The 18,242-nt window shown below is 40.5% G+C and overlaps 1 long non-coding RNA gene across 4 annotated transcripts in view; it reads right to left on the bottom strand.

Annotated features, from left to right (window-relative positions):
* LOC117874930 overlaps positions 1 to 17,827 on the bottom strand; it is a 30,275-nt gene extending 12,448 nt beyond the window's left edge. The window contains exons 1-5 of one of the 4 annotated variants that reach the window (XR_004645123.1): positions 17,645 to 17,827; positions 17,375 to 17,492; positions 12,888 to 12,970; positions 12,204 to 12,312; positions 11,269 to 11,429 (exon numbers count right to left, since the gene is read on the bottom strand). This is a non-coding gene — a long non-coding RNA (uncharacterized LOC117874930). Of the gene's footprint in view, positions 1 to 5,795; positions 7,285 to 7,311; positions 7,593 to 11,268; positions 11,430 to 12,203; positions 12,313 to 12,887; positions 12,971 to 17,374 lie in introns of those variants that run through there. The other 3 variants (XR_004645121.1, XR_004645122.1, XR_004645120.1) reach the window with 3 other exon arrangements.
* Between the last annotated feature and the right edge of the window lie 415 nt (positions 17,828 to 18,242).

Genomic DNA, 18,242 nt, shown 5'->3' with positions numbered 1-18,242 from the left:
TTTTTCACAATGGTAAGTCTGAGAATACTCCGTAGCCTTTAATAGCAAGAGATTGCCTTATGCGAAACCTGACTTGACCTTGTAACAATTCATTTGGAAAATGTGCAGCATCGGGAGAGGAGCCAATTTCCCCCATAATTTATGTGTGTCTTTGAAACAAACATAACATCTCTGCAACCGTGGGAACATGTGTGAATAGGATCATCTTTCCAGGAAGGCATAGAGCGCATGGTTCAATGGAACAGAGTTCTGAGAGGGCACTTACCTTTCATTCTTGCAAACTGGAAAAAAATTCCACATCATTGTTTGAATGCTATTATACTAAAGAAATGTTCTGGCACATTTTCACTCATAAGGTTCCCTTCTGCCCAACCCCCATGCTTCATTAGAAAACACTGAGCTTGTGATGCCAACAGATTGTTTGTGGGAAGCTTTAACAGAAAAATATAACTGACGTAAAAACACCCTCCCCCCTTTTAATCAGTTTCTCATGCCAAAGATTACCCGTGATCCTGTCATGTGCAACATAATCAAACAGTTATAATCAAATCCTAGCCAGGGCACTAACTCAAATGGAGTTAATTATTTTCCCATTAATTACCCTAAACTTATTTTTTCCCATTGAGCACTGATGGAATAAGCAGGAATTCGGTCAGTTTATTGCTCACTTGTCTTCAGGAGCCCAGTGAAACGGATAGCGGCAATCTTGGCAATGGAACACAAAACAGTGGCAAATGGGAAACACAAGTGGAGAATGGACTTCAGGTCTCATGCTCGCAGGTGCGAAGCTTGCCTGCCCCCTCCCTGCACAGGTCTTAGCTTCTAAGGATTCACAAATGCTACACCTCTGAAAAGATCTGAATGGTTTGGTACCCTGTCACCACTGAAGGATTTTTGACAGAAGTTTTGCATAGTTGCACCCCTGCTTCTTACAGTGTCCCCTCTATGCCTTGCAGCAGAGAGCCTTGACTCACAGGCTGTACCCTGCGCCATTAAAGTCAAAAAGAAGCTTTCCATTGACTTCAGTGAGCTTTGGATCAAGCCCTCAGAGTGCTCTCCCACAATCTGGTTCCCTTCAGCATGGCAGAAGCATAGCAGTTGTGTAGTAATTAGGACCTTCCGTGCCTATGGCATTGGCAGAGCTAAGTTTTGGACCTAAGGCAGGAATACTCTAAAACTGGAGAATAACTTTGCATTTAACTCAGATTTTAAAAGCATTCGACATGTCCAATACTGAGGATTATTTTATTCCATTTTAGTGTTAAGGCTCCGTGTTTGTCATGGAGGTCACAGAACTCACGGATTCTGTGACTTCCCATGACTGGCTGCTGCTGGGGCAGTCTCGGGTCCCCCTACCCTCCATAATACCTTTATGAGAAAGCCTTTTAGAAATTAGTGAAAAATAATAACCTTTCTATAGAATTTTTAAACTGTTCTCTAGAATTTAATAGAGAATTATATAGATCCTATAGAATGTCTATAGAATGCTATTCAATTCTATAGGCATTTCCCCAATGGGCATTTCCCCATTTTTCTCTGCCTTTTCCACTACCATGATATCTGGCTGAACTAGTAACTTGCACAGATCAGGTGGCTTGATCTTCTGGAATCCAATATCTTTTATAGCATGAACCTGGGTCTGGTTTACGCACTGTGAGGCTAAATACATGATTATATGACAGCTAACCACATTCCTCACCACATTATCAAACTAGAATCCCCACCTTTTTTTACTTAGGACTTTTTATCAGCCATTTTGTGGATCTCAGACTAAAGAACCACTGAAATGAACCAAACCCACTACTAACCCCCTTTGAAGATTTTTTATCTCTAGCCTTTTCCGGCATGTAAAACTCTGTTTATCCAGTCTTAGATTAAATGTTAACAAAAATGGAAAGGTAGAGGTCTGGAACCCCAAACAACTATAACTTTGCCCCTGCATAACCATCCATACTCTACCCCAAATCATAAAACAAATTTACATCAATCTGCACACTAAGTCTGACATGAGCCACATATCCTCTTTAGGCTGAATGTTATTTATTAGGGTAGTATACACACCATGCACTTACCAAATAAATGTCCTTGTACAATCACAGACTATCATCCAACTCACCTTCATTGAGAAAACAACAACTCTAGCATTCTTACCTCTCACACTTCACATCCACCTCCATCCCACCTTCCCAGTATAGTTCCTTCACTGTGAAGTTCATAACTGTTTTAACCCATTACTGTCACCACAGTCAAAATTCTTGCATCTTAAACACTTAGGGATTGACTAGTTATGCCCAGAGAAATATCACAATGGATGTGGTTAAAGGTGTCTGTAGTGTCAGGCTTCATTAAGTCCATACTGTATGTGACCTTCCAAAGTATATACAGTGTGGAAGGTCCTTAGCATTCATGGCCAAACTGTCAAGATAGACAGGAACCAATATGCCACATAACATGCAGGTTGTGGACATAAGGTTGTGGGAATACTGGTACAGAGATTTTTTTTAAAAAAGGACAACATTGTTTACATGTTATAAAATGTCCCTATTTATCATAACTAGGGCATTTTCAATTACTCAGCACCAAACCCCTCAACCATACCTTGAATACTGTGTGCAGTTCTGGTCACCTCATCTCAAGAAAGATATATTAGAATTGGAAAAGGTACAGAGAAGGGCAACAAAAATGATTAGAGGTATGGAACAGCTTCTATATGAGGAGAGATTAAAAAGGCTGGGACTATTCAGATTAGAAAAGAGACGATTAAGGGGGTGGGATATGATAGAGGTCTATAAAATCATTATTGATGTGGAGAAAGTGAATAGGGAAGTGTTATTTACCACTTCACATAAAAAGAATAAGTGGACACCCAATGAAATTAATAGGCAACAGGTTTAAAACTAACATAAGGATGTACTTCTTCACACAATGCACAGTTGAATTACCAGGGAATGTTGTGAAGGCAGGGGTGAAAGTAACATTAAGCACTTACCATTCCGGGGGCCTTGGGCAGAAGGGGCAGGGCTGGGGGGTCAGCTTCCCCCAGCCAGCCCATCCCCGCTGCCTGGCCCATGCCGCCCGGGGCCCTTTTAATTTTACCTTTATCAAGAAGTTCAAAGTTCTAAAGTCTAATTTTAAGTTTTAAAGAGTCTAATACACACTTTTATTAGTGCTCCCAGAGTACAAGGCAGTTTAATCACCAGGAATAAATGGTGGATTCATTAATTGCAGGCTCACCATCAATGATGGGATCACCATCAGAGAGAGCAATACTGGTTCATGTTCTGACCATATTATCCATCATTTTCCAATTACACTGCTCTACAGCCAAAATGCTTCTGAAATAAATGTAGTCAAACTTTACTAATTCTGGGTCACTGAGAACAAAAATGATGCTTAAAATTGTTGATTGGCTCTAGTTTTCAAGATATGCTATTGGGTCAGTATATACACCCCTTGACTTGGGAATGGCAGAGGATAAGTGAGTTATAAAGGGAAGGGATCTCAATTTAAACCAGAAATGACTAAAATACATCTTGGACTGGATCTATGAATAAATCTATGACTGGGTTTGGACAGTACTTGCTTTTTAGGCAAAACAATGAATGATGCAATCTGAAGCTGGTATTGCGTCATACATGATATGAATTGCATCATGTTATTCCTAGAAGTCATGGCTGATGCAATCATAACGAAGCTTACATCACTCTGCTGAACAAATTGCCCTATATCAGCTCTAGAAATCATACAGTGTCATGCTCTCTTATTTGTCAGTGTTTGATTTTGCAAAGGGACACATTTCTGTTTAGCCAAAGTGAGCAGAGATGCCTCGTACTTGTGTGAACAATGCAGATAACTTCTGCTATGTTTGTGGTGAAGTGACTTTTGCATCACAAAAGCGCAGTATAACCACTATGGTTAAGAAAGCCTATCACCTTTATTTTGGCTGCAAAATTGGAGATCAGGACAAGAGGTGGGCCCCACACATATGCTGCAACACTTGTGCAACAAATCTTCGCCAGTGGTTGAACAGGAAAAGGAAATCTATGCCTTTTGCAGTGCCAATGATTTGGAGAGAGCCAACAGATCATACCAGCAATTCTTACTTCTGCATGGTGCCTCCAGTTGGGAAAGGTGTGTCAAAGAAGAAAAAGTGGACTGTGCATTATCCAAACATTCCATCAGCTATACGCCCAGTACCCCACAGAGAAGGACTGCCGGTTCCTGATACACCAGAATCATTCTCACTTGAGTCAGACAAGGAAGAGGAAGAGGCTGAAACTTCTGGTCCTGAACCATCAATGTAACAGGACCCACATTTTCTCCCATCCTCCTCCTCCTCTGAACCACTCCTCATAACACAAGGTGAACTGAATGACCTTGTCAGGGATTTGGAACTACCCAAGAGTAAGGCAGAGCTGTTGGGTTCCAGACTACAGCAGTGGAATCTCCTGGCAGGTGATGTTAGGGTTTCCATGTTTCGTGACCGTCAAAAGGATCTTGTCCCATTCTTCTTCATGGAAGGTGATATTGTAGCCTGCAACAACATCGATGGTGTGATGGCAGCCCTCAACATCGTTCACGATCCAGATGAGTGGAGACTGTTCATTGATTCATCGAAGACCAGTCTTAAAGCTGTTTTACTGCATAATGGCAATGTTTTGCCATCAATTCCAGTTGGTTATGCAGTCCATATGAAGGAAACCTATGACAACATGAAACAACTTTTGAAGTGCATAAACGATGACCAACATCAGTGGCAGCTTTGTGGCGATTTGAAGGTTGTTGCTCTCTTGCTTGGTCTGCAGACTGGATACACAAAGTACTGCTGTTTTCTCTGCGAATGGGATAGTCGTGCAAGAGATTCCCACTACATCAAAAAAGATTGGCCACTCTGACAGTCATTGGAGTCTGGGAGGAAAAGTGTTCAGCATCCACCACTTGTTGAATCAAAGAAGATTTTGTTACCACCCTTACACATCAAGCTGGGTCTGATGAAGAACTTTGTCAAGGCCATTGACAAAATACAAGCAGCTTTCAAGTACCTCCGTGGAAAATTTCCAAGGTTAAGTGAAGCTAAGATACAGGAAGGTGTCTTTGTTGGTCCTCAGATTCGTGAACTTCTTTGAGATGATGCATTTGACCATTCACTGCGTGGCAAGGAAAAGACGGCATGGAAAGCCTTCCAGTTAGTGGCAATAAATTTTCTCGGAAACAACAAGGCAGACAACTACAGGTTGTTGGTGGAAAACCTCCTCAAGGCATACAAAAGCCTTGGTTGCAACATGTTACTAAAGATACATTTTTTGCACTCTCATCTAGATTTTTTTCCACTGAACTGCGGAGCAGTGAGCGACGAGAACGGTGAGCGATTTCACTAGGACATTGCAACAATGGAGAAACGTTATCAGGGCAAATGGAGCCCATCAATGCTTGCAGACTATTGCTGGACAGTGACAAGAGATGTTCCATTTAATGAATACAAGAGACAAGCCAAGAAGCGCCGAGTAGACACTGAATAGGACTAAACTATGTACATAATTGTTTTTTGCCTTTTGTTTCATAATAAATTTTATTTATATAACCCTTTTGCTGATTTTTAAAGTGTTACATAAACAGGACAGGTGAAATATTATCATGTAAAGCAACCATAAACACATGAAAAGACCTAGGTTTACAATTTATGATTAAAAGTCTACTATCTACACAATATACATAGACATAAAATGTAAAAACTTAAATATCTTAGAAACAGTAGCCAATCAGTTGTTTTAATTGTCATATTTGAATTCAGCACATCAAAATACATAATAAATAGCACATTTTATCTCTGAAGCAGACAACTTCTCAAAAATTGTAGACCAGTGTTAGTTGCAAAAGGAATGGGGAATGAAAATCAAGTCAAAGCACATGTAGTAGGGGAAATCAGTGAAATCTTTGTTTACTGTTCTCCAGCTCTCTCTAAGACCATGTAAATGAGTCTGTTTAACTGAAACGTGACAAAAAAGCATAAATATATGTATCCTAGTGAAAGATCCTGTACTGGCAGCAGGCGGGACTATATAAACTGATGTGGCTTTTCCATCTCTAACTTACATGAGCCTAAGACATCAGACTCATGTGTGCCTTATGGGGTAATGCTGTATGTGAGGGATCTAAATCCTAGTTGCAACTTCTCAACCACACCAGCAACATAGACAAAGTTATTGACCCCTGCTCTGTATGGCAAGTGCATTCTGGGGTGAAAGGGGGGGAGAGGAGGAGGAAAGGAGAGGATGAAGGGAGACTCTATTTCCCATCCTCATCTGCACAGGAAACAGCCAAAATGCAGCTGCTTCTGCTTTGTAAACAGAAGTGTGCTACTGTTGGGAGAAGTACTGCTGGCGACATTGTGGTGCGGGACATAGCAGTGTACAGACATAGCAGTTTTTGTACAGGAATAGCAAGTACCGTTCCTGACTATTCTTCCTTCAGGGTCTCCTGGAGGTATTTCACCTTATACAGGCACAACACCTCCCTCCATTGCTGCCCAGTGCTATAGTCCCCAACCTGTCGCACTCCATTGACTTTAAGGCACAAACTACCTATGAAACATCAGATGGAAAGGTATCATGCAAAGTACGTAAGTGCATGTGGGAACCACATGTAAATGATATTACAGCATTACCTTCCACCAGTTCCTTGAAACCCACAGGAAAAAAGAGGTACTTGTTGCAATTCTGCCATTTTTGCCCTAAAGGGGTATGTATTATGGACTGGAATGTGGGACTAATGGTCAGAGCAGGTATCCAGGATGGGCAACAAAGCCAAGGGTCAGCACCAGAGTCAATTGCCAAGTACCAGAGCCAGGAATCAAAGCTGAGGGTCAGAGCCAGGATCAGAGACCAAATGGCAGAGCCAAGGGTCAAGCCAGGGTCAGAGCTAGGACTGGTAACTGACAGAAGCACGGCATAAGGACAAGCACCAGAAAAGAGACAAGGATCAGGTACAGAGAAGGAACATGGTGGAGACAGCAGCAAAGACAGGACCGAGGCAGGAGCCAGAACAAGCAGTCATTTCAGGAAGTCACCTAGTTGCTCAGACAGCTTCCTGTGCATCCTTTTGGCTTAAATAGTGTGGTTGGACCAATCAGTGCACCAGGCCCTCCTCCAGCCAGGGTTCCTATGGATGGTGCATTGGCTGAAGCTACAGTACTACTAGCTTCTTAGTCCACCAGGTTTCAGTAGACAGTGGGTAGAGGCCAGGATGCAACAGCCATCTTGTCACTCACAGGGCTAAGTTCAAGACCTGAGACATCACAGTATTCATATCATCTAAGTTTTACATTTTGCTTATCATCTTTAATCCAAAAACAACACAACTGATAAACAAATATTTAGCCAAAAAAAAAAATCACATCAGGGAATACATAAGCATGTACTTTGCATGATTCATGTTCATTCTGTATATTGCTAATGTGGTTAGTATATTGCAAAAGAAATAGCCACATTTCACATATCTAATATTATACACACCATGACTGATGTGGTTCTTATGTTGTTCACAAGATGTTTATGAGGTCTTGATGTGGTTACTGTATCACTGATGTGGTCTACCTGAAATTTATGAAAGTTCTTCATTTGTTTTTGTTCAGGGAGGGATCCATTTGGAGAACCTTTTAACCCGGAGTACTATATATTCACCAGTAGTGGGAGTTCCTAATGATATCCCTGCATATTAACAACAGTTAGCAAAACCCAGAAATATTTTGAAAAATGTCTGTCCTTGAAGAAAAACTAAAGCCCAGCATGTCCATTGGGGTTATTTTATTAGATAACCATTGCATTCTCAAAAGGGCTCTGAGACCACCCATATGCATACTGAAACATACAATTAAATCTGCGTGAGTCAGGTGGGAATACACTGACTCATGCAGATGTGTATCTTTCAGCCTCCCTTTGGGCTGGAAAGCAGCCTACCTGAATGCATGCCCATCTTTATTTTTGAGGGGAAGATAAGTTAAAACCAAAACTTTGAAAAAATATGGTACAATCAGAGCAAATTTAAAAGAGCCATTTCTTTGCCCATTGATAAACTGATTTCTGAATTCTCACAAAGAAAACTTCTGTTGGACTGAAAAACACTGAGCAAAATCCATGTTATATGATACTGCAATTCCCTGGAGCAGAAAAAGGTGAAAGAAGTGTTTTCCTTGGTCACCTAAGAATGTTCGTGCAATGTGTTTTAACCACTTCATTAAAGACTCTTTTCGTCTGCTCCACACAAGTCAGTTGGAGCTGGTTTAAAGAAAGCACCACTGTTACAATATGTACATTTCTACTGTAGCATATAGCTAAACATGTTATGGTTATGTATTAATTTTCAATATCAAGGACAGGATACTTCAGTACATTTGGGAGAAAGTTGCCAGAAAGTGGGTTTAATCAGCCACTTGCAGATTCTCTCTGTGTGTCTTAAATCCAAAGGACCACAGGACTGATAGTGCAGGTTCTAGCCCGGGCAAACATTGGCTGCCAGAAAGACCCGAGGGTAGCTGTGGGCAGCTGGGTTTAAGGCAAGCCCAGACACTGCTCTGTTTTAGCACAGGGAGGCTGGCTGGTCCCCATTCAGTCCTGGGAACAGGAAACTTTAAGGTTTCTTATCCTCCAACCTTTCTGGGCCTGTGCAGTGTAGCGTAGCTGTAGGGTCCATGGCTACGAGAAGAAGTGTTTGTGGCTATATACAGTGTACTTTCATTACAGCTTCTGGTACAAAAACAATGCAAGATTGATAGGCTAAATCCTGCAACACACTTAAACACATACTTTGCTTTAAGCACGAATAGTCACATGCTTAAAATTGTGTGCATAATGCTCTGCAGACAGGCCAGAGTGCTTCACATCTTGGAGGACTGAGCCTTATGTATGAGTTAGTTTCTAAGGTGTGCTCATGTCAATTGCACTGGAAATGTAAAGCTTTGGGGAATATTCTGCCCTCAGAAGTGCCTGAGCACCTCACATTGGAATCAATCCAAAAACAGAATTTGGCTCCTTGTGTTTTCGCACAGACATAAAGCCCCAATTTTCTTAACTGTAAGAACATGAGATGCTCATATACTTACAATTAAGCACATTTAAGTGCTTTGCTGGACTGAATCTAAATGACTTAAAACATATTTTTGTGTATATGATGTAATATATGAGCTATAAGTTGAAAATTTTTATAGCCAAAATGCAAGAAGATGTTTATCCTTTTTCTTTGCCCCTTTTCGTTGAAAGAGCAAAACATACAGAAAATGAAGTCAGATTTGCACAAACGTTTGGTTGCATGTAGATCTTGGCATGGACAAGAGAACATACTTTATTTGAACTCTGTAGCCTTGATGAAGGATTTCATTACTTTTCCTATGTAATTATCAATATTTACCTATTACATCCTGAATACTCCTGTAGCTGTTAATTAAGATTGTGCAACCCACTGGGGATTAAGTGTATGTCCTGTATTTAGAAGGCTATAAATTCAATTTTTCTTTATCTAAAGATTTATATGAAGGATTTATGGAATGTAATTAGACAAACTGAAATTTGGCCAGGGCAAAGGAGATTAAAATAATGTATTAATTTCTCTATTTTTATTTAAATATATACAACTACTTAAAAGAGCACAGACACCAAGCAGTTAATGCCCCAAGGTTATGGATTATATAATCTTTTAGGATGGAAAGTAAGCAAACAGATACAGTATTTACAAGCCAAGAGTTCTTGAGCAATTCTTAGAGTTCATTACTTCCCGTATGGCTCAGAAAAATCAATCTTCTCTCCCCAGATTTTTCAGTTGTATGCTCTAGCTCCTAATCCAATAGATACCTGTCGTACCGTCAACCCCAAATTCATCTGAAACCTGCTCCTGCTCCCACTGAAGTCAATGGCAGTTGTGCCATTGGTTCCATGGGAGCAGGAACAGGCCTTTAGGACTTCTTTCAGGAATTGTACATTTGTAACTAAAAGCAAATTAGGTAAATGGTTTAATTGTTCTAATTAGTTATGCTTTAGATTCATTAATGCATTGTAATCTATATGTTTTTACAAGTGTTCAATAGGACTATTAACAGCTGAAGGATTCATTAGGATCATAGAATCATAGACGTTAGATATAAAAAAAGACACAGTCAATCACTGAATCCATTTCTCTGAATATACTGGATATAGGGCCTGATCTAAAGCCTACTGAAAGACTCCCATTGACTTCAATGGGCATAGGATCAGGTCATTAGCCACCCGCAGCACAAGCACATCATATATTAAAAAGATAAACTTGATCCTGGGCCAAGAGTAAATAACAAAGACCTCATTAACTGAGATTCTACAAGTTTCTAAATTTTACTGCTGCCGCTCACTAAGTGGCAAAAAGAACAAAATGCAAATGCTCTGTATTTTCAGTATACGACATATTTAACATACCCCTTCCGCCTCAGTAGAGTGTATGAAAATATAAGCAAATCTTTGTTAGACAGGCCCAGTTAATTCAACCGTATTCCTTTCTGAGATTTTCTTAAACAATAATCTTGGTGCTTTCCCTGGGAAATTCTGTCTCCGATATGCAAGTGAATGTTATTATTACTTATACAGCTATGAAAAGTGTACACAGCACTTTGCAATCTTATAAAAAGGCAAGTTTTCTGCTTGGAAAAGATTGAAGTTTAACTTGGACCAACATGATACATAAAACAAGGTCCAAATCCAGCAGAGCATTTAACTTTAAGCATGCGTAACTTTAAGCATGTGAGTAATCACTCACTTCGGCATGCCTAAATGCTCTGCTAGACTGGGGCCTAACAATCCATGAGCAAGAACACTGGCCTAAATGGTTTCAGATCCTCCTACAGGACTAGAAGGAAAACCCTTTCATAACACTGACTCCCACCCTAGCCCACATTCTTAGCCGGCCCCTATCACCTAGGCATTCCCTGGATTGTCTAACCCACCCAGAGATACCAAGTACCCTACAAAAGCAAAGATCTTCCCCAGAAGCTGAGAATTGAGTCCCAGATAAAAGAAAAGGCCAGTTTGGCAGAAAAATACAATATCCCTCAGACAATTAAAAGTGTACTTAATGCAACTGTATGCAAATACAGTCCAATATATACAATTATACTATTTGCCCCTCCCCCATTTGAGGATACTGTCAGGTGTGAAAACAAGGAAAAAAGGCCTTTCTAATGTCTATTTTTACAACAGAGACCTCTCTAAGGCAAAAAAGGGACACCACAGCAGTTCCCAGGATTCACTGTACCTGAGGCAATTGGATCTTGATAAATCACTTGAGTTCTTGGTCGCTCCTGTTTGCATGGAAGTCTGCCCTTAGAGACCTGATACTGTACTCCCAATTATTAGTGAAAGGAGAGGCCGATCTGGTGAAGATTCTTTTGTGAAAAATGTTAAAGACTTTGAGCACTATGGGACAGAAAGACAAGAAAGAGACATCCTTTTTTTACTTTACATATTCACGTGGTATGAAAAAACCCCCACCTTTGCTATAATACTATCTGGTATAAAATTCTCTTAGAAAGGCCTGTCCCTGAGGGACAGAGGAGGAACTGTTTTAACACAGTAGGTGCTCCCTTCCAGTGATGTAAACCAGGAACATTCACCTCCCTCTTCCCAAAAGAAAAATGCAATACATAAAGAGGGTGACCTCTCGAGGTCCCTTCCAGTCCTACCATTCTATAAGGAGACACTAGAATAATAGTGAGTATCTACAGTCTTCCTCAACCCCCAGACAAGCCTGGATGTCTAGCTGTCACTAGGCCCCAAGGTGTCTCTCCTTCTCATACTCATTATTTCTTTTTCTTTTTCCGCCTCTGTTACTAAAAGGTTATAGAATAAAAATATGACTATCTAGGTTGACTCTGGAAGGGGAGAGATCAGAGTTCCTCAGATGAAAAAGGCAAGCTCAAATTCAGATCCAGACTTGCTCATTTCACCTGGAATCCAAGAATGGGATACTGGAGCGCAGGGTTCATGCACAGAATTTTCTGCTATGGGACTTCTGTGAGCAAAGGATTTGCAGGATTAAGCCCTCTATTTGTTGAATTTCATAGTATCTAACTTCTGTTTGCAAACTCAAATGTGGCTGATTTGGGAGCTGCCATCAACTTGCACCAGAACAGTTCATCCAGCCCTACTGAACTCCCATTCATCCCACTTGATACTATGGCTTAAGCTCACGTTCATAAATGTTGATCTAATTTTGGGGACGACAGTGGGAGATACTTATGTTTGTCGTTGTTGTTGTTGTTGTCATCTTCTTCTTCTTCTTTTTCTTCGACACTGCATTCTTGTAAACAAGAACAACATCTAAGTTAACTCTATTAAAGCTCTAATAAATTCTCTCTCTTTCTCACTCACTACCAAGAAAGGAGTAAAGTTCTCATCTCAGACACTAGCATTTGTGTGTGCATTGAGAAATCTTTCAGTTTTAATACTGAAACCTGTGTAAAGTTCATTTCACGTCAGAATCTTAGCCCAGCACTGTTTCAAACTTTCTCTAATTAGAAGTGATTTACTGTTGCTGGGCCCATCAGACATTCCCAAATGTTAGAAAGTGCCAAGTTACTTCAAGGAAAAGAGAGCTCAGAAAGACAGAGATGATTACATTAGTTTTCAAGCCATAAATAAATAAATAGAAAGACTACCTGTCCAAAGACCAACAGGTCTTTTGCTTAGTCCCAGAATCAAGAGGGCATGCAGATCTTGCTGTAGGAATTCATTTTGTTTTAGGTATGCCATTCTCTTTTATACAGACAAACATTCTAAGGACACAAATAGCATTCTTTCCTCTTTCTCCCTAAAAAGTTTGGGTAACATTGTTATAGAGTTGAAAACATGCCTGGGGTTGTTTTCTTTTTGTACCTGCTTCTCGACGATCTAGGTCTGGTAAGTCAAACTGGCATCTCTCTCCCTTGCCTTTAACTGGCCTCTCTCTCTAATTGCTTCTGGAATAGAATGAAAAGTGAGTGTACACTTTGACAAACAAAACAACCAGCAGCAATGAATTCCACTATGTTGGAGGTCTTTTTGGTAATCTTTTCACCATCAAGCCATTGATTAAGAATAGAGTTTCTAAGGAAATCAACAACAGCCCTTGGATCTCCTCCTTGAAGATGGCATCTCTTCAATAGCTTCAGAAGAATAATTGAATTATTTTCAGAGCCTGGCTGAAGATACTGTGGGTTTAAAATTTCAGTCAGTGAAGGATCTGTGATGAAACTCCAAGGAGCCACTTCCAGCATTCTCCAGACAGCTGTACCTTCTATAAAACATTCCTGGTGGAGTCTGAGGCCACACTCATATTCTAAGAACACTTTGAGCAGTTCCAAACTAAATCTGCCATAAGTTTTATGAAGCATTTTACAGGAAACAAGCCTTTTCATGTGCTGAAGTAGGTCTAATTTTGCAGCTAGGGACAGAAACATCTGGAGAAAAAACACATGCCCAAACAATTTATTTCACTCTTAAGTATAGGAGATGCCACTAAAAAAAAAACATTCTGAGCTCAGTAAAAATTAGGGATTCATCCCATGTTAGTGAATTAAGCAGATTGTAATGTTTTCTGTGAACTGTCTCTCCCTTTAAAAACAACAACACTGGATTAATAGCACTGGTTCAAAACATGGATAATGTGAGCAGACAATGTGCAGTATTCTCCAATTCAGTTCATTCCTGCCCTGCAGTTTCAATTCTTGACCACAGACAATTGTTCTAAGGGTTGGCAAAAGAAGATGATCAGGTGTTGCCTATGATAGCAAATTACTAAGAGCAGCAGCATAGTTACTTCCTACTGGTGCTTTGGTTCTGTGAAGGATGATAAATGGTTTTAGTTTTGACTAAAACATTGCTAATACCTTAGCAGCATCAGTGAATGTACCAAACTGTTTAATGAGTTTATCAGGACATATTTAATCAGAAACATAAACTGAGATTATTAAACTCATTACCTGTGACTGTAAATCAGGTCTCTAGACTTTCCTACTTCTATGAACAGCACTTGTTAAACATTTTAGTTTTAAGAAAATTATTATTAGAGTGGCCTTAAAGAGTTCCCCATCCCCCCACATCCAGGCCATCTTCCTTGGCACTTACAAGTACCTAAATGTTGACTATATATTTGAAATTAGCTGAGGCATCATGATGGCATTGTGTAGGTAGACTATCCTTAGTCTGCTTCTACAGCACAAGGAGAGGTGGGGTCAGGTATATCCTTTTTACAACTGTTTTCCATAGATGAAGGACTCTCTGGAAAACAGTGTTTATGAAAACATTCCTTTGCTGATTGTTTGCATCCCCCACTAGGTAACGGGGAAGGCATCCTCCACCAAAGAATTTAGGAGACCGATCAGTGAATAAATCCCTTCTTGGCATTGCTGAGCTCAATCCTCAATAAGGTGACTATAACCTAGGAGTTGGAAAGGGATTTGATGGCCCCTGCTCTGTTTGGAAGCATTTCCTCTGAAGATACACAAATCCAGCGAATGGCAGACAGTCATATTTCCAGGCCAAGGTCATTTAAATTGCCATGGCAGTGTGGGAAGCTGAAAAGGCCAAGCCACGCACTCTTGTACCCAGCCTGAGAATAAACAAATTTCTGCTTCCAGAGTTAGCCGTCCCCACATCACCTTTCATCACTCCAGCATTCATTCTTAATCTCTCAGTTAAAAATAAAAAAAGAATACTTTCTAAGTGGTACAGTACATGTACCACTTTGTAGGGTCCCAGATTAACAGGGAAGGTCTGATTTTGAAAAATAGGTATGGAGATGTTTCTCCTTAATATGCACATGCAGTTAATGCAACTTCACACACAAACAGGCTTTTTGTGCATCCACATATTCACTTACTGTATGCATTCAACTGCTATATGTTTATGCAAATTAGGTGCATCTTTGTAAACACGTTTTGTGCACACTAATGCAGCTGGACATTTTTTAAAAGGTTCCTTGAAATCTGCTTAGCAGCTATTTTTACAACAGTAAGAAAATCACTTTCATTTACTAAAACATGTACTTGTGACCCAGCCACAAAGATTAGTGTACAACTTAGAATATTCACAGCCCAGAAAATGTGCAAAACTAGTGCTCTAAATATTTGCATATTACATATGATATATATGCGTCACTCACATAGGCAAGTGAAATAGTTTAAATTGTTGACAGTGTCATGACAGATGCATATATATGAATGGAATATGATTTACACTGCTCACAGCTTAATGTCAAAACTTAAGAGTAAACACTGAAAGAGCTATATGTTCAGGCAGCTATAACATCTTCATCTCTCTTACCACCCTGCAAGATTGGCCGTAACTAAAGAGGGAATTCAGACTAATGATGGGTGAAGTCTAAAAAGGTTTAAGGATTCAGTTCTGAAAAGCCTCTGAAAGTCCAAATACTTATTTAAAGTCTAGTCGGACTCTCTAAACCTACTGAGGCCACAAAATTGGGCTGGAAATGTCATAGGAACTGGCACTCCCCTGAGGAGAGTTGGTCAAATTATTCTAAAAAATATCTGTTGCAAACTTGGATCTTCCCAACCTCACTCCTTGCCCCATTCATGACCCTCCTATGAACCCATGCTAATTTTTGCAAATATATTAGTTATTCATGACTGCATGCTTGACTGTTTGGACAAGAGTTGGAGGAATAGTGTTTTAAAAACACCCTCATTTGTAACTATTCTCCCAAATAAGAGTGCCAGGTTTGGATCACTACAACTTTTGAAGTTGTATTATTTGTTATTGGCAAGTATTTGGGTGACAACTAATTATTCCTGAAAACGTTTGTGATTCCTGAATATTTCATGTATTTTAGCAAAAATGTTTAGTCACCCATAAATAATTATCTATAGTTCATTTTCATTTTTTTCCCATTTTTTAAAAAAAGTTTTATTTATCCAAGTCAGGAGAAGAAAAAATACTATGTGACTTCAGTGACCAAGCACCTAGCATAAATAATGAACAGTCAAAGCGATCATAGACTGAAAAGTGGTAGAGTGGTTGCACTTAGGATCTGCTATAAAGGGCTGTCAGCAGAGGGGACACAAAGCAATGACTCCCATACAGTATTTCCAAATCTAAAAGTTAAAAAATCATGAGTCACACTCCCCAAAAATGTGAGATTGGCTCCAAAATCATGAGTTGGATTTTTTTGTTTGTTTGTTTTAAAAGCATTAAATCATGGGTTTTGCTATGTCTTCTGATTATCTTAACTCCCTCTACACACCTTCAATGTGTGTGTGCCAATTAGTGCCACCAGCTCTCACAAATGTATCGCGTATGGTGGTTTTGACTCCCACTTCAGGAGCTCTCACTGTAAAACTCAACAGAGATCACATTTAAATGATTTTTTAAAGTGCTGCCTGATGGCACAGTGCTTCTCCCAAGCCCCCAGAATGCCAATTAATTTTGTGCTTCCACCTAATACTACATCTGTCCCAGCCCTCTGCCTCCAAATCCATTAATTTTTTGCCCCCAACCTCACATCAGCCCTTTGCCCTTCAGCACGCTTCTGCACGCTTTTTGCCCTCCTGCAGCACCAGGGACTGTTCACCCCTGCACTCCAGGCCTGGTAGGGCAGTTCCAGTGAGGGTCCTCTTTTCCCGCTTCCCAGCTTGATGTTGCAGGGATACAGAAGAACAGAGGAAGAGGGTGGAGGGATGAACAACTCATATTTTTTTTAAAAATAGGGGAGGGAGAAGAAAAGCTTTTGGGCTCCTTCTTCTCCTTCCTTCCTCCAGCAAACCCTCTTGTGAAAATGGTATGGCTGCTCCCTCTCTCCTACCTAAAAGTTTCCGACTGGCTGAGGGAAAGAGGAGAGAACTCAGCCTGCCTTCTGCAGCAGCTGTGATTGGCTGGTCTTCCCTAGGAGGTAAGGAACTGAGGAAGCCAATGAGAGGAGGTTCCCCTGAAGGAGGTCTCAAAATAGAGTGTAGGCTTCAGCTTCCCAGGTCAAGGAGAGACTGCCTGAAGGAGGGGCCAAATTCAGGAGGCGCTCCCCTCCAGCTCCCCTTTTGAACGTCAGTTTAAAAATAAAGTGTGTTTCAGAGACCAGGTTTTTAATTTATAATCAAATAAACATTTTATTCTTAAAACAGGTGCCCTTTAAGGCAACAATTTAGAGCCTCAAGGGCCACAAGTTGTCTTAGAGCCCTAGGTTGGCCACCACTGACTTAGAACCTCCCTGCTGCACGCATAAAGAAACAGTACTCATTCTCATATGTCAGCAGGATGCATTTACATTACTGTACCACACAGCATACTATATGGTCTGAATAGTCTGGACATCTGAAAAATACAGATCCTTAGCTGTGATTGCCCCTCTATTAACGCCATCTGTTTGTTCTTACACAGAGTCACAGTTTCCAAAACACACAGTGGAACAGCAATACTCAGTGGGACAGGCCTGTGCAGAGAATCTCACACGTGCCAGCTCTTTGTGTTCACCTTCAGGGATTCCATTTGCTTCTGTAAATATAAATGAAGAACATTAAGTTCCCAGCAGTTCACACAAAACATTCCCTTAGGTAAAACAACTGTGAAGCAGAAACTTTAAGCTTTCCTATAAAATACTGGATGACACACTTTTCCTCTATAAACAGTGCTCACAAAAAGCTGACCTAAATTCAAGTTCAAAAACACTTATCTGCTCGAGATCCTGTTGTCAGTGGGGCATAAAATGCTTCAGAATATTCTGTTCTCTTATAATTCCTTTTGTTAACCTGCTTTTATGGCAGAGCTTGTGGGCAATGGGAGGAGTGTGTTATGGTCTGTCAGACCATGAAATGAGACTCCTATAAAGTTACAGACCTCCACCCACTCAACCCCACTTGCTAGTTCAGTGAGATCTTATCACAATCCCCAGCTCCTCTTTCCCTCCCAGAGCACACTGAGGGCCAGATTGTGGCATTTAGTTATTGGTTCACCCTGAGAATGGTATGAAGACATATCACCCCATGGGGTTCACTGGAAGGACTGTGCCACAGTCCAGAGACTTCCCAGTATGTGGAGTAGGGAGGGGGTGGAACATTATAACATTCCACTTGAGACGGTCCTCCGTTCTCCTTTTGGGGGGATTTGAATCCATAAGGACAGACAGAAACTGCAGTTCCTGTGTGTCCTGGAATGCAGAGACTGAGGTTATCCACATCCTGTGTGCAGGTAGGTCTTTGTTCAGTCACTTCTCCCTTCCTTGCACATTTGCAAGTTCCATAGATA

The sequence above is a fragment of the Trachemys scripta genome, chromosome 3 (genome assembly GCF_013100865.1).
Source record: "Trachemys scripta elegans isolate TJP31775 chromosome 3, CAS_Tse_1.0, whole genome shotgun sequence".
Classification (NCBI taxonomy): domain Eukaryota; kingdom Metazoa; phylum Chordata; order Testudines; family Emydidae; genus Trachemys; species Trachemys scripta.
This window is presented reverse-complemented; position numbering and strand designations above follow the sequence as displayed.